At 40.8% G+C, this 16,619-nt stretch overlaps 1 protein-coding gene across 6 annotated transcripts in view; it reads right to left on the reverse strand.

Moving 5' to 3' along the window:
- The window catches only part of CHRM3 (cholinergic receptor muscarinic 3), a 278,661-nt gene that overhangs the window by 62,401 nt on the left and 199,641 nt on the right, over positions 1-16,619 (reverse strand). The window lies entirely within an intron of this gene.

Raw genomic sequence — 16,619 nt, forward strand, 5'->3', positions numbered from 1 at the left:
CACTTCCTGGCTATGAAAGTGGTATGCTGTACCTGGTTTGCTACATAGAGTCAGGGCCAGTACTCTGCCTCATGCAGAACAGCTTTTGGCAAAAAAGCCCACTAGGCTTTCCCAGAAATTGGCAAGGTAAATCGTTAAAAATCTGTTGGGTAACCCTCCCCTCTCCCCTTCCCCTGCTAATTCAACACATCACCTAATGCCTATTTAAAAGAGAGCCAATAAAAAATGTTATTAAAAATACTGCCAATAAAGATTCTTGGCTTGCATACAAAATCATATGCATGAGGAAAATTTATATGTAAAGTTGAAACTTCATCACAGACACAACTTTATCACATCACTTCACTGAATCCTTATGATGAGAAAAAGCCCCAGATGAGAAATATGGTTGATGCCTGAAGCTTGAGCTTGCTTAACAAGATAAAAACGGACACTCCTTTTCAGAGAACTTTCTACCTTCTGTGTTAGCTAAAGAGCTCCAGCTTTGGCATTTTTTTGCAGGTACAATTACTGCAAGGCATCACAGTGACAGAGGCAAACATTACAGTATCCAGACTGTAGTGGAGGCTTCACACCTTAATTGAAGTTGTCTCTGAGTATTGTATCTCCCGGAAATCCACATAAATTATGTGAAATAAATGTCATGTTCTCCCTACAAGAAACAATTTTTAATAATTGGAGCTGGTAAGAGACAAAATAATTGATGGAAGTCTTTCATTAAAAAATATTATATCAGACTTGAAATGTTTTGCTGCAACATAACTCTTTGATTACATCATTGGGAACATTTCAAAATAACTTGGTTCTAACATACAGTATTTCATTTTGATCAAACTTGCATTCACCTGAAGTAATATATATCAAGAAGTATATATATATATACATACTTTATTTCCATATGTATTATTTATTTTATTATAAAATTTTGTATTACAGTAAGGCCAGATTAATCCCCCATAACAATGAAATGCAAGTTTTGATTTATATGTATGGAAGCTAAATATCATATCATCAGTTTTCCAGAAATAACATTTGCCCACCAGTTCTTACAGAATCATAGAATAGTTAGGGTTGGAAAGGACCTTAAGATCATTTAGTTCCAACCCCCCTGCCATGGGCAGGGACACCTCACACTAAACCATGTCACCCAAGACTCTGTCCAGCCTGGCCTTGAACACTGCCAGGGATGGAGCATTCACAACTTCCCTGGGCAACCCATTCCAGTGCCTCACCACCCTTACAGTAAAGAATATCCTCCTTATATCCAATCTAAACTTCCCCTGCTTAAGTTTTAACCTGTTACCCCTTGTCCTATCACTACAGTCCCTAATGAGGAGTCCCTCCCGAACATCCTTGTAGGCCCCCTTCAGATACTGGAAGGCTGCTATGAGGTCTCCACACAGCCTTCTCTTCCCCAGGCTAAACAGCCCCAACTTTCTCAGCCTGTCTTCAAACAGGAGGTGCTTCAGCCCCCTGATCATCCTTGTGGCCCTTCTCTGGACTTGTTCCAACAGTTCCATGTCCTTTTTATGTTGAGGACACCAGAACTGCACACAATACTCCAAGTGAGGTCTCACAAGAGCAGAGTAGAGGGGCAGGATCACCTCTTTCAACCTGCTGGTCACGCTCCTTTTGATGCAACCCAGGATACGGGTGGCTTTCTGGGCTGCGAGTTCACACTGAAGGTGGCTCATGTTCATTTTCTCATCGACCAACACCCCTAAGTCCTTCTCTGCAGGGCTGCTCTGAATCTCCTCTCTGCCCAACCTGTAGCTGTGCCTGGGATTGCTCCAACCCAGGTGTAGGACCTTGCACTTGTCATGGTTAAACCTCATGAGGTTGGCATCAGCCCACCTCACAAGTGTGTCGAGGTCCCTCTGGATGGCATTCCTTCCCTCCAGCGTTATCAACTGAACCACACAGCTTGGTGTCATCGGCAAACTTGCTGAGGGCACACTCAATCCCACTGTCCGTGTCACCGACAAAGATGTTGAACAAGACCGGTCCCAACACCGATCCCTGAGGGACACCACTCGTTACTGGTCTCCAGCCGGACATTGAGCCATTGACCACAACTCTTTGTGTGCAGCCATCCAGCCAGTTCTTTATCCACCTGTCCTGGGTTCAGCAGTAGCAGTCATTTTTCCCCTTCTTGGTAGCTGGTGTAGTGCAGTGTTTTGACTTTCAGCTCGGGAACAGAGCTGATAACAAGCGATGTTTTGGTTTGGCCAAGGACTTTGTGAGCCTCATGCTCTGCCAGGGAGGAGGGGAAGCCAGGAGGAAGCAGAGACAGGACACCTGACCCAAACTGACCAAAGAGGTATTCCATACCACAGCACGTCATGCCCAGGATGTGACTGGGAGTTAGCCGGAAGGGCCGGGGGACTGCAGGGTTGGAGGAGGTATCGGTTGGAGCTTGGTCGGGCTGGGGGTGCGAGTTATCGGTTGGCTGGTGGTGAGATGATGTATTCTCTTCCCTTGTTATTTCCTTTATCATTATTATCATTGGTGGTAGCAGTAGTGATTTGTGTTATACCTTAGTTACTAAACTGTTCTTATCTCAACCCGTGGGAGTTGCATTCTTTTCGATTCTCCTCTCCGTCCCTCCGAGAGCAGGGGGAGGGCAAGAAAGGGGGGGAAGTGAGTGAACGAGTTACCTGACTGGGTTTAAACCACGACAGTTCTTTTTGGCGCCCAACGTGGGGCACGAAGGGTTGAGATAACAACAGATTTGACTGGATTAATAGTCACTCGTCACAATGCTGATTTATTGGCTCTCAGAGTTGTTTCGCTTGATCTCACAGCTTCAGAATGTTGTAACTTACGTAGAGCCGGTATTTGCTGTGTTAGTGTTTATCAAGTATGGGGCCTGGGCTAAGGTTCTTGTCTCACTGTGCTTTATGGCAATGGCTTGTAATACGGGCGGGCTCCAGCAGCAGGGCGGGACGGACGTGGCCGTGGACTTGTACCTGGCCGTCCGGCTGCTCTTCACCGTCCTGGCCCTCGCCCTACTCTCCATCTTCGTGAGGCTGCGGGGAGCCGAGGGGGAGCGGCCCCGGGAGCCGGCGGCAGCCGAACCGGCCCGGGAAAGCGGCCCCGGGGACCAAGCGGCGGCGGGAGCGGGGCCGGAGGCCGCGGGGGGACGGCTGCCGGTGGAGGAGGTCGGGGCGGTCGAGGAGCAGAAGGAAGCGGCTGCCGAGCAGCGGGAGAAGGCGGCGGAGGAGCCGAGCCCCGCGGCCGAGCCGAGCCCCGCGGCCGAGCCGAGCCCCGCGACGGCAGAGAGCGTTTCCCGGAAGCCGCCCGCCGAGCCCCAGGAGGATGCAGGAGACCACGCAGCATTTCCCAGCAAGGCAGAGGAGGAAGAGCTGGACTCAGGAAAAGAGAAGCCGGTGGTGGGAGAGCCGGCAAGCACAGCAGCTACACCAGCCCCAGTGACAAGTACAGCAGCATCGTGTGAGAGTTCTGAAGGTTTTGAATGGCCTTTGGGTGTCCTTGGGACCTGCCTGCTGATTGTGATGGGGATCAGCATGTTGGCACACACACAGGCTGTGTTCTACCCACCACCATTTTGTCTGATCTCAGAAGTTAAGCAGAGTCAGGTTTGGGTCTTGTCTGGGATTAGACGACGATGCAGGGGGACCAAGAGATTTTCCCCAAGGCTGGACAGCCATGAGTGGCAGGGTGTGTGGGACAGTATGGGCAAGTATCTAGTCCACTGGGCCCCTCCAGTGCTTTGGAAGCGTCGGAGATGGAAGGCAGCTGTATGGAATCCCCAGCAGCAAGCTGCAGAAAGTGCTTAAGGGGACAGTGAATTATTTTGAGTCTGGTCAGCCCATGGCACTTCAGGCCATCAGAGCAGAGATGCAACACAGACATGGACTCATGATCGAGGGGTGGACTTAGCAATGGACACTGTTGCCCAGGTTATTCACGAGTGTGAACACTGCACACAGTCTCTCCTGCTCTGGAAGACTGTTACAAGAGATGGAGCCTGACATCATGGACCAGATGGACACAGCAGCTTTATAGGGACTGGTCCATGCACTAAGATAAGAGTGCACCGAGATAAGAGTGATGGTATATTGAAAATATGGGATCTGAGCATGACGTGAATGGTATGGAATAAGGGGTGGATAATGTCCTGGGTTCAGCAGTAGCAGTCATTTTTCCCCTTCTTGGTAGCTGGTGTAGTGCAGTGTTTTGACTTTCAGCTCGGGAACAGAGCTGATAACAAGCGATGTTTTGGTTTGGCCAAGGACTTTGTGAGCCTCATGCTCTGCCAGGGAGGAGGGGAAGCCAGGAGGAAGCAGAGACAGGACACCTGACCCAAACTGACCAAAGAGGTATTCCATACCACAGCACGTCATGCCCAGGATGTGACTGGGAGTTAGCCGGAAGGGCCGGGGGACTGCAGGGTTGGAGGAGGTATCGGTTGGAGCTTGGTCGGGCTGGGGGTGCGAGTTATCGGTTGGCTGGTGGTGAGATGATGTATTCTCTTCCCTTGTTATTTCCTTTATCATTATTATCATTGGTGGTAGCAGTAGTGATTTGTGTTATACCTTAGTTACTAAACTGTTCTTATCTCAACCCGTGGGAGTTGCATTCTTTTCGATTCTCCTCTCCGTCCCTCCGAGAGCAGGGGGAGGGCAAGAAAGGGGGGGAAGTGAGTGAACGAGTTACCTGACTGGGTTTAAACCACGACATCCATCAAATTGATGTCTCTCCAATTTAGAGACAAGGATGTCATGTGGGACAGTGTCGAATGCTTTGCACAAGTCCAGGTAGAATAAGTCAACTTCTCTACCCCTGTCCAACAGTTTCGTAGCCCCATCACAGAAGGCCACCAAATTGGTCAGGCAGGATTTCCCCTTAGTGAAGCTATGCTGGCTGTCACCAAGCACCTTGTTGATTTTCATGTGCCTTAGCATGCCTTCCAGGAGAATCTGCTCCAAGATTTTGCCAGGCACAGAGGTGAGACTGACTGGTCTGTAGTTCCCTGGGTCATCCATTTTCCCCTTCTTGAAAATGGGGGTTATATTTCCCTTTTTCCAGTCATCAGGAACTTCACCTGACTCCCATGGTTTTTCAAATATGATGGCCAGTGGCTTAGCAACTTCATTCGCCAGCTCCTTCAGGACCCACCGATGGATTTCATCAGGTCCCATGGACTTGTGCACGTTCAGGTTCTTAAGATGGTCTGGAACCAGATCCTCTCCTACAATGGGCCTAAGATCTTCATTCTCACATTCCCTGCGTCTGCCTTCCAAGACTTGGGTGGTGTGGTCAGAGCATTTGCAAGTGAAGACTGACGCAAAGAGGTCATTCAGAACCTCAGCCTTCTCCAAATCCAAACTTCTTCTGAAAACACAAGACAGGACAGGTAGCACCTTTGATCTGTCTGAGAGTTTGAAATTCCAAAGGAGAAGAAAGGGAAAGGAAAACGAGGTGGGCATGACCTATTGTTAGTTTGAGATCTGAAGTCTGTGAAGCTTTATAGCTGAAAATCACACCCCACTATTCCTCAGTAGCTCTTGGCCCGTGTGTGTCCTGCACCATGAGAACCTAGAGCCCTATGAGAAATGGGGCAGAAATAGTTTCTGAGGTGGGGCTGACTTAATCCCTGTTCTCAAACCCAGGGAAGTTAATCCAAAACAAACCCTTTCAGGAGAACTCCTTCCTGAAAGAAGCCAGATGTTCATAATTACTGCTATCTGTGTCTCTGGGGGATATAGCATTGTACATTAAGCTAACAGGACTTCTTCAGTAACTGTCTGGAACAATGTACTTATTTGCCTTCAAGTTGGTAGCTACCAACATCCCTTCTATGTATGACTGCTGAGTCTTTCATATGAAGCATCACGATTGTCTTTCAATTCTATTTTAATTCCAAAAAAAAAACCGCATTTCATGTTTTTTTGCATAATTTTTGCAGCAGAAAGAGCTGTCACTACATGAAGGAAGCAAGTGTAAAAGAAGACCAACATTTTGATTAAGACTGAGATGAAAATTTGACTGTTTTCTAAGCCTCCTTTTTTGTCTTAGCAATGACTGGAAGGAGACACTAGAAGATTTGACTTTAAGGAAGACCTCACTACCAGCTCTCCTCTGCACTGTGGCAAAGACTTGTGCATGGCAGGCCTGTATGGAATATGGGTGACAATAAGGGTTAATTGATATAGTGGAGCTGAACTAACAAAAGAGATCCAGTGGACATAAGGACCCTTACATTTGAGAGATAAGGAAGTTGTCTTATTGCACCACTGTGCTGTACTGCAGCTATATGATGCTGAGCAACAATGGAGATCTGAGACCAAAGCCTGAATGACATAAAGCTTTAATAGATTAGACAAATAGAAGCATAAAATAATTCTTCTGATTTCTGGATTTCACACTTAATAGGCAAAACCAGTGGTCTTGGATTGAAAATAATTTTATAAAAAAATAAGCTTTCTGTACTTGTTTTCTAGTCATGCCTGGGCTGAGTATTATGATACATGCAACTCTGCAGTGATGGTACAATAATGCCTGCATCATTTAGATGCTGTCTCTAGTTTCTTAAGATACTCTGGCCTCAGTAATGAACAGATAGGACAATCATTTGTGATTAATTATTCTGCTCATTTTTCTTATGTCTCTTCAGTGCTTTTCTTTAGCACATAGGATAAAGGAATACAAGAAGGACAGAACGGAATTTGCAAGGACCAAAGGCACTTAAGAAATCTTTGGACGCTTTTTAATGTAGTTTCTAACCTTGCATCTTTCACATACATGGCTTAACTATCAAACTGTACCTATGTGTATGTATATGCACTTTTTGTGTTCTCCTCTTAAAAGACTTTGTCTTCCAATTTATTTTACACTTCATACGGAAGAAAAGACCTCAGAAGTCTGAAATGCTTAAAAGTTTCATGAAAATCCGTGTCTTGATGAAAGAGAGACTCTATCTACGTGGTATTCTGGGGAAATATGATCCTAAACTTTGATAGCAAGGAGGTGTTAAAGATGTCAGAACTACAGGAAAAAGCACCAGAATCTCTATCTTATTAAAAGCCAGGGAGTCTCATCCAAAAACATAGATTAAAAGGGTAAAAGCTTCATTTATTTAACATTTCACTTTTTTCTTTTCCTGCTAATACTATATTCCATATGCTTTCTTTATTCACTTGGACAGCATGTATCTACAAATAAAGCACATATTTATCATGTAGTATCAGTTCCCAATTCCCTAGAAATTTTAAATCAGACCCATATACAATAGCAGGGCTCATTTTAGTTCAGTATTATTTAGTACTATACTGAGGTACAGATAAAATTTCACGGAAGAAGACAGTCAAGTCTAAACCTTTTTATTTTTTTTTTTTCATTTTTAATATTCTGTGGTACAGAGGTATTGTGGAAAGTGATCAAAAAGCCTTAATAAACCTGAAGTTTTAAAGAATCAAAAGTTTACATTTCAAAATCAGGTGGAGGAAGTGAAAAAAAACCTGCCTAGCAACTTGGGAACAGTTACCAAACGTGATGGACCAAACATGGAGCTGTCAGAATAAATCTTCATACAAACGTTTGGAAAAAAAAAAAATTAAAAAAAATTAAAATCTGCTGCAGTGGAAAAGCTGTCTCACTAACTTAATAGCATGTAGGAAGGAATGCTTCGGCAATAAGAACAAGTACTGAGAATCAATATGAAAGCATCTCCTCAGGTGGAATATTAAATATATTAGCACTAAGCGCTTCTTCTAAGGAACAATGTCACCTGTAATTATCATTTTCCTTTTTTTCTCAGAAAAATAAAATTATCTGACTCTCCATTAGCTTATATAAGAATAAGTGAGGATGGAATATAACAATCTCAAGAAAATTAAAATACTGTAAGTCTAGATAATGAACAAGAGGTTATTAGCCAGTGAGTCAGCTCTCTTAACCTCAGTTTTTGTCCAACCTTGAAAGTACCTACAAGTGCCCTCTTCGAGATGAGAGTTCTCTTGGATTTTAACTTCAGACAGATATGTAGACCTAGCAATACATTTATATGGATAAATGAGTGCCTGTGTCTCTCATCACAAAATGGTGACCCAGACTTTATCATGTGAATCAATGTAAGAGCTGTGCAGCTTCATTTTGCACAGTGTCCTGGTGCTGATTTCAAGGACAGGGAGAACTGGGCTCTGGGTCTTTCTCATGCTTATATGATTTGGACCTAAATCTCCTGTATTTTGAATCCTCAGGACTCACACGGCTGTTCCGGCACGTCCAGGCGCAGGTCATGAGCTCTCATAAGGAAAATTATATTCTGATTACTCAGGATTTAATTAATTAGGGGTCTAATATTATCAGAAAATCATCTCATTCCTCCTCTGCCTATATAAAATTAATCCTCTAACATGTTTTTTACTTTGATTTAAAACTTGTATGCTAAAGCTTCTGTTAACATGTATAACTGGACTGTTACACATCTTAAAGATCTTTTAGGTAACAAACTTCCTTTCCCTGTCTAATTCAAATACTTTTCATACATCCCATCACATCTAGCCACATCCATTTGGAGTATTCTAATCAGTTCTTTTCATTCTTACATGCCTTAGATCCTTGTAGATCTTATCTTAGATCTTGCTTAGAAAGTACATCTGTGATTCTAAACTTTGTGAACTAGTTCTTTGGTGCCTGAGTTGTGCTGATTCTTTTGTTACCCTTTCTGAATACCTTATTTGAATGTTCCCAGTGGTGTTAGCACCTGCAACATCCAACCGTCCAGATTCAGGTTTTAGGTGCAGATTCACCAATATTATATGTTTGCACATAAGCAAGTTACATCATGTCTTTGCAAACTCGCATCACTATTGCTTTTTCTATTACTTTGTTTGAATGTTAATTCCCAAATTTGGTACAGGCACCATTCTTTTGTTCTGTATTTTGTAAAGCAAAAAGCTGGAACAAATTGGTCCAGGTGCTGAAGTGTCAATGGGTCCTAAATGATACAGAAATAGAACAAATCCAACCTGTGCTCAAGATCATTTTTCATTCAGTTGTATTTGGCTCTAATAGCCAAGAGTGAAATGTTGTATTTCAGGTTTCCCCAATAAAATACATTCTCAATATATAAATCCACCTTTGTGTTTGAGGCCCTTAATCTGGTATTGTGACCTTATTGTATGCTTTTTGGGGCTTGCAAGGAATAGGTAACTAGCATCATCAGAAACAGTGTTTTGAAGGAGTAGATGATGTACAGAGCATACTGCCACAGAAGCATAATGTATTAACTTTCCTGATCCTAAATATATATGCCATGTCCACTATTTCAAATGATAAGTAGGTTTCACATCTTCAGTTTTAGAAGAGGTTCCACAGGAAAGGAAAGATTATCCCTGACTGGCGGAACACCAAGAAGAAAAAAAAAGAAAAAAAAAAGGAAATAGAAAATTAAGGTTAATACAAAGAGTGGTGGAACTGGGATTTTAAAACACCTTGATAAATGTTAGAAAGTCCTTAGTTGAGAATGATTAGCACTCTCCCCCTCCTGTATATGCCTGATGGACATCATTGACAGAAAATAGGAACCTGTCAACTGGGGGTGGCTCCAAGGCAGAAAATATTTTCCTGATTCTACTTAGATAAATATTTAGATTGGAGCTAAATACCACAGGATGGTAACTCCCCTGAACTATTGTGATTTTGTTTATTAAATTCTTCTAGAAAGTTTGCAAAGATCCACTCTGGATGGTGGTAAAATGCAATTTAACAAACCAGCACCTGCTGAAATAATGGTGCAAACCAAAATGCAAATAGCAAACAATGTTCTTCATTCTACATCTTCTCAGTGTTACAGAAATTTCCATTTTAACAATACCAGTCTTTTTGCAAAATATATTTTTCCTAAATAAGGTCAGCAGACAGACTTTTGGACCAATTACTTAATGTCTGTGCATTGCTCTACTGTGTGTGACAGGAGTTCAGCTAACACAGTGCTGCATGTTAAGAGAGTTCAGAGATGAGCCTTTTAAACTGGTCTGCTGGGTAGAAAGAGACACTGCATCTCAGTGAAATGATTTTATCTATTAAAAAACAGAACACTGAAGCTAGGGAAGAGACACATTCCCCCCCCCCCCTTCAAGCCAAAGTACAGCCAAGAATAACGTATGATATTATCAGCAAGTATTACTGCAGTACTCTGTAGGTGGCAAACATAATACAAGCACTGGCAACTCAGAAAATAAACTAATGGCAATTTTAAAATGCTGTAATGGAAATGCCAGGGCAATTAAAGAAGGTCAGTAAAACATACACGCACTGGCAAGGATCCTAACACAGAAAATAACTTGAGAAAGAAATTAGAGAGGTTCTATTCACTCTCTGAATATATTATTGCTGAAGGAAATAAATAAAATGATTAAAAATGTATGAATACACATATATATTCAAAGAATCACAGAAAAGTTAGGGATGGAAAGGATCATTTATGCATATACTTAGTTATATGTCACGGGAACATTTTGAGGATTTGATTGCTGGTTGTTTTTTTTCTTTCTTTTTTTTTAATAAAGGCTTTTGACATGAAACCATTTACGACCTATTTTTATTTTTAAGGCCTTATATGGTTCTGGCTGTTGTCTGCAATCTGCCAAAACAAAAGCTGGAGAGAGATGAAGTTAAAATAGACCCTCAATTCTCCTTTAACTGTGGATCAAAGAACGGCATTACAAGATTTATACAGATTAAAGTATATTTTGCTGTAGCTGGTTTGGAATCAAATCCATCCCCTCTGGCTCCTCACATTTTTCTGTCAGGGACTGATACACTCCCTCTTTTGCTGAGCTGCCCACAGGTGTGAAGCAAAAAGGGCATGCGAGAAACATCTGACCTCCCTTTGAGTTTGCAGGCTTTGGGAAGTGGGTAGAAGCATTTTCATCAGGTCCTTCGATACCTGGCTGCAGTCGCACTGCAGCCACCCCCAGAGACAGCTCCTGCATCCCACCCCCTGTGTTGGGAACCATACTCCTCCTGTCCTCACTCCATGGATGAAGCACCTCCCTCATTACTGTGTGTGAATACCCCTCCTGACTTGGCTCCTCTCCTTACCATAGACTTCTCCAGCAGGCAGTAACACTCAGACACTGTTTTTAACAGAGAGTCACATCCTTCACTCTTTTGTATGTAAAGAATAAAACTGCTATTGCCATACACAAGCCCCCAAACTCAAATGTCCTGGTTCCAGTCATTCAATTCAGGGAGTACCTTGGAGTACATGTCTCATGAAAGACATGATAATAAAATAAGCATATGAGTTCACATTTTACAAAACTAAAAGAGTCCCCAGAAACAACACTGCAGTAAGTAAATGAAACCATTTTCAACCTCATTGTTCCTCCTGAAGTTACAGATTTTCTGTAATACCTCTGTGTGTGGTGGAGGTACTCCCTACACCTGTGCAAAGGGAAACCTCGCTAATTTTGTGTAGCTGATAGATGTGGACTGAAATATAGTCATGCAAAGTAAGAAAAATAAGGATCCTAGATGTAAATTGAGTAATACATAAGACATATGTGTACAGAGCAAGTAAGACCATGTGGCACTGGAAACAAACTCATGAGGAGTCCCAAATTTTCAAGCAGAAAGAACAGTTAGAAATGCTAAAGAAACCATTTTCATAAACTGAAAAATTCTATCCAATTATATTTAATACAAATCTATCAAGTCTACTAAATGAACTGTCAGAATTTTAATCCATTCCAATGTACAAACATTTTTAAATAATATTTTATATATATATATATATAAAGATGCATTGAAAGTATTGAAATACTCAGTTGTAACATATCCTGAATAAAACGAGCAATCCTCAGTTTGGCATTATATCTGGTTTTGATGTTTTCATTACATGCTAAATTATAAACATGAGAGAGTTCATCAAATTTCAGATGATTTTGCTAAGTCATTTCAAAGCAGATTTTATTTTTACTGGGTTGTATGAAGAATTTAGAGGCTCAATTCTGATAGAAAATGAAACCACATTTCAAAGCCCTCTGGACTGTTCAGAAACATACTTTTTCTCCGTTCATACAGCAGTATTTAAACTTTGCAGTTGTCTTTGGACTGGTGTTCAATCACAGCAAAGTTTTAGTATTCTAGTATATTTAAATATGAACTGTCCTACCAGACAAACATTGCTTTCAAATTTCTATTCAAAACAAAGATTTATGAAAAAGGGAAAGAAAAGAAATGGGGCATGATGTGAAGTATGAGGAAAGAAATGAAGATGAAACAAATGAAGGACAAAGTAGAAAGCATCAAAATAAAAAGGGAATTTAAGTAGGATTTTCAAAATTGCTCATTGTTCAAAGTACAAGTCCAGCATAAAAAATGTCTAAGCTGATCTGGTAACTAACAAGAGCAATTAAGATGAGCATATTTTAATTTTCATTAATCAATTTTTTTTAAGCATTTTGATAGCAAAATAATTTCATTAACCCTTGCATAGTCTTTAATGGGAGAGGACTGACCACTGAAGGTGGTACCCTTGGAAATCAGGTTCAGTGTTCAAGGCCAAGTTGGAGAAAGCCTTGGGTTGCGTGGTTTAGTGTGAGGTGTCCCTGACCATGGCAGGGAAGTTGGAACTAGATGATCTTAAGGTCCTTTCCAACCCTAACTATTCTATGATTCTATGATATCCACATACCAGATAATCTGCCAGAAAGGGGATACAGCCTTTACATATGAGCCACACAGCCAGGAGCCCCAGCTGCTGCTGGTCCCCTTCTTACTACCTGGATGGGCTGCAGACTGCCCAGCCACCAGCTAACCTTTGCCTTCCACCCAGTAAACTCGCCCCTGCTATGCTTGCTGTGTTTCTATTTCTAATAGGAAAAAGGAAACAAACAAATCATAGAGCAGACACAAAAAATTGCATCAATAACAGAATTGGATTAGTGACTGCTGATAGGAAAAGTAATTAATCTCATATTACTAACCTTAGGCTAAGAATTCAATCAATACTAATATGAAGTGAACTGCACATTACTAAGTTAAAGGTTCACAATATGGGATCACAGCTGCAACCTACTGTGAGTTTATTTGTGATGAGAAATTGAAGTTTGCAAGAGATGTTTAGTAATTTTGCATACCTTTTTACATGCATACTGGTATTGGGTAAGGTGCTACTTTTTCATTTCCCAGACTCTACCAAATACCTTTTATATTCATCTCATAGTGATGATGGTTGGGTTTAATCTCAATAAAAGGTGATTATTTGTGTGGGGGAATTAGCTTCCAATATTAGTTTAATATTTCTATTCTGTGTCAGTTGCCTATATAAGTTAATTGTACAAGTCCACAGGTGGTCATAGTTGATGTTTTTCTAAAATTTCCAAGAGGCACTGAATATGCTAGATATGGTATAATCCCGTTGTGCTGAGCATTTGTAGGATCCATGGATTTTAAACATTCTTTTGTAGGAAGCACATGTTCACAGATTTTGTGTTATTGCTCTGGTGGTTTAATTCACTAAATAATTAAAGCAGCTGAACAAAATCTTTCACTGACTACTGGCAAGACCACCATCAGGTGTAGTAGATTACCTGCTTTATTCATATGAAGACATCCACCTGCAGGCACCTGAATTTATGTAGTCTTAATCTCAGACTGAATCATATAGAAATCCTGCATTACCCGCACATTATGCAAGCTTTTTCATAGAATTTTAAACTTTGCTATCTTAAAGCATGAAGGACATGCCTGTCGAGAAAGACCACACAACTGGAACTCACTGGGTCTGACACTGAACATCTGAGCCACTATTAGAGCACCGTGTAGCGGTGGGGAGGCCTTAGGGTACTGATCCAGCTCTGCCCATGTCCACAGGGTAAAAACATTTCAGGACTGGTGTTAAAGGCCTTGCTTATTTACATGCCTGTCAAATTGACATGATGTGCAGCTGTAACCTGGGGAACAGAACTACCCACTTCACCATTCTGGGAAGGACAGCAAAACACCAAAGTAGGTATGAACTTTAAAACTTCATTTTTAAATTGCAGACTTGTATTGCAGAGTGAGACTTCACAGGAGGGTGCTTATCTTCTTCTGATAGGCTAGGTACTTTTGTTCTGAAAGCCCTGAGAAACAATGGGGGACCATTATGCCATTTTTGAGTTACTTTCAGTATAAACCCTCACTGTGATTGGAACCATGTTTTTAATTAGCTATTTGATTCAATATTTGGGACTTTTGTGAAACAGAAGACAGATTAAGTGTTGCTAATGCTCTTGAATGTAACCACTCTCAAATTTCATTGGCTTCTCTTAAAGGACAGAACAAGGAAATGTGTGGGGGAGTTATAAATGTATTTGTGGAGATTATTTTTCACCTTTTCAAGTACACTTACTCTTCCTATTTTCAACATTTATTTGTTAGGATTTCCCCTTTCCATTGTTCTAATTTCTAGACATAATGCAACTTTGTTAGGAGCACAGAACTAGAATACATCTTCTGGATCCTGAAGACAATGTTAAGAAACCAAATGATGTAATTTATAAACATATCAAGCTCCAAACCCATCTAAGGAAGGCTACACTAAAGCCCTTCACGTTTGCTGGCTATGGATGGTCTTCCACTCCAGTTCCAGCACCCTGGAAATCCTTCACATGCACAGCCCCATTCTGAAGCAGTTCCTGCTGCACTAGCCACCACTGCAGAAGAGCTACTGCAACATCACCCTTGTGCTAGATAACAGACCTGAGCATGGAGGAACCACAGAAACAAATCTGCATTTTTATCCTATGATTAATTTTAACTAAAAACTGAAAACAACTGGCATGCTACAGGAAGGAGGCTCGGCTTCCCATTCCATTCCCAAGGCACAGTGGGCAGCAAAACGTTTTAAGATGGTTCAAGCAAGACAAAAGTGAAAATAATGTACCATGGACAGCACTGTGCTGCAGGCAGAAAGCGAGTTCCTTTGTAAATACGTTATAAAAATAAGGTGCGGGGTTACTAATCTTAAGGTCAAGTAAACTCCTTTTGAACTTAATAGGAGTGGTTCCCCTGTGAAATTCCTGCTCATTACTCAACTGTCACATTTAGAATACCTCCTGGGCAATATGAAAAACTCCACATCCTCATCGCTTCCTCCATGAAGTCAAACCAAGCATTTCACTGAAAGAATAATTCTCCTTTTCTTAAAAGTTGGTTTTGTCGGATTGTGCAGCTGTGTTCTAGATATCTTGAGGCAGCTCATTTTTAATTTTATTTATTTTCCCCAACAAAACAATAAAGAGAGTCTTTACTAAAGTCGAGCACACTAAAAGCTTAGTACTGGCAGAGACGAAATGAAATCATTAAGTAACCTGATAAGGTGATGCATTTCAAACCTGTTGAAATAATACCAAATAAACCCCCTACCATTGTTTACAGCAGACTTTTTCTGGGGCAATGAATCACTTCCATTCTTCTCTATGTAATTAATTCTTTTCCTCTTTTAAATTAATATACTGCTAAATAACATGAAGTGAGCAAAACTGGCCAGGTAGAATATTCTTTAAAGTTCTGGGTAAGGGTTTGTCTTTCTGATCAGTCAAATATATGTAGCTTTCTGGTTAAATGAGCTGATCCCACTTTCTCCTCTCCCTGAGAACATAATAATGAACTATTTTTACTGTGAAGTATCAAAAGTACTCTAAAAATCAAATTGTTTGATCCTTATTGGTTTTACTTTCTTTAAAGATATTGTATGTTTGAGGTATTTTTCTTCTAATCTGTTATCTCATTAGCCTTCATTTCTCTGAGATACATAATATTTATTGTTATATTACATGTTTTTTTTTCTACCCTTGAATATTCACAATACCCAGGGAACAACCTATTCCCTGTGAATTTTGCTGTTTCCTAAAATATGACCATCATTCCACTATTACTACCGTTACCAACTATACTTTTTATCAGATTAAATAGTCACAAAATTGACATGTTTACTCATCCCAAGTACAAATAAGCATATACTTCATTATGGAGTACTTCAGGATTGCAAAAGGGCCAAATACATCTGTATGCTGTGTCCTGCAAGGTGAAGTTTTGCAATATCCTACTCTCAGGCAAGGTTCTGAACCACAAAGCTGCCCCATCAGTTGTTTTCTGCTTGGTCAGAATTAGTCAAAACACATGAGGATCTTAATTTCCAAAGTCAAATGTGAATATTATATATATAATATATATAAATACGCATTTATGTAGTGTTAACTTCCTCAGTCACATTTACCAGGAGATTAACCAGTCCTTTGACTGAGGGAACTTTTCTTTAAATCTGCCTTGGTTCTTTAAACTTGTGTTCTCCTGAATTTTTTCTTCTTCTTTCCTAGAATATTATCAGCTCTCCAGGGTTCTCTTAGAAACAGCTTTGCTTTGAGCCTACTTGTTTTACCTCACTAAACACTAAGCCAACATACTCATGCAAAGAATACTAATTAAACTCAGAATGAGTTCAAAGGAAAGGAACTCATTTTTGACACTGAAATTGACAAGCTAAATAAAACTGTACATAAAGGTTAAATTTTAACCACTATTTTGAAAGTAGAGCATGGAAATGCTACATGGGAAAACAAAACAATACAATTAAGAACCTAACCCAGACAAACATT

Source organism: Pezoporus occidentalis, unplaced genomic scaffold, assembly GCF_034315485.1.
Source record: "Pezoporus occidentalis ecotype Australia unplaced genomic scaffold, CSIRO_AGI_Poc_V1 ctg52, whole genome shotgun sequence".
NCBI classification, from domain to species: Eukaryota; Metazoa; Chordata; class Aves; order Psittaciformes; family Psittacidae; genus Pezoporus; species Pezoporus occidentalis.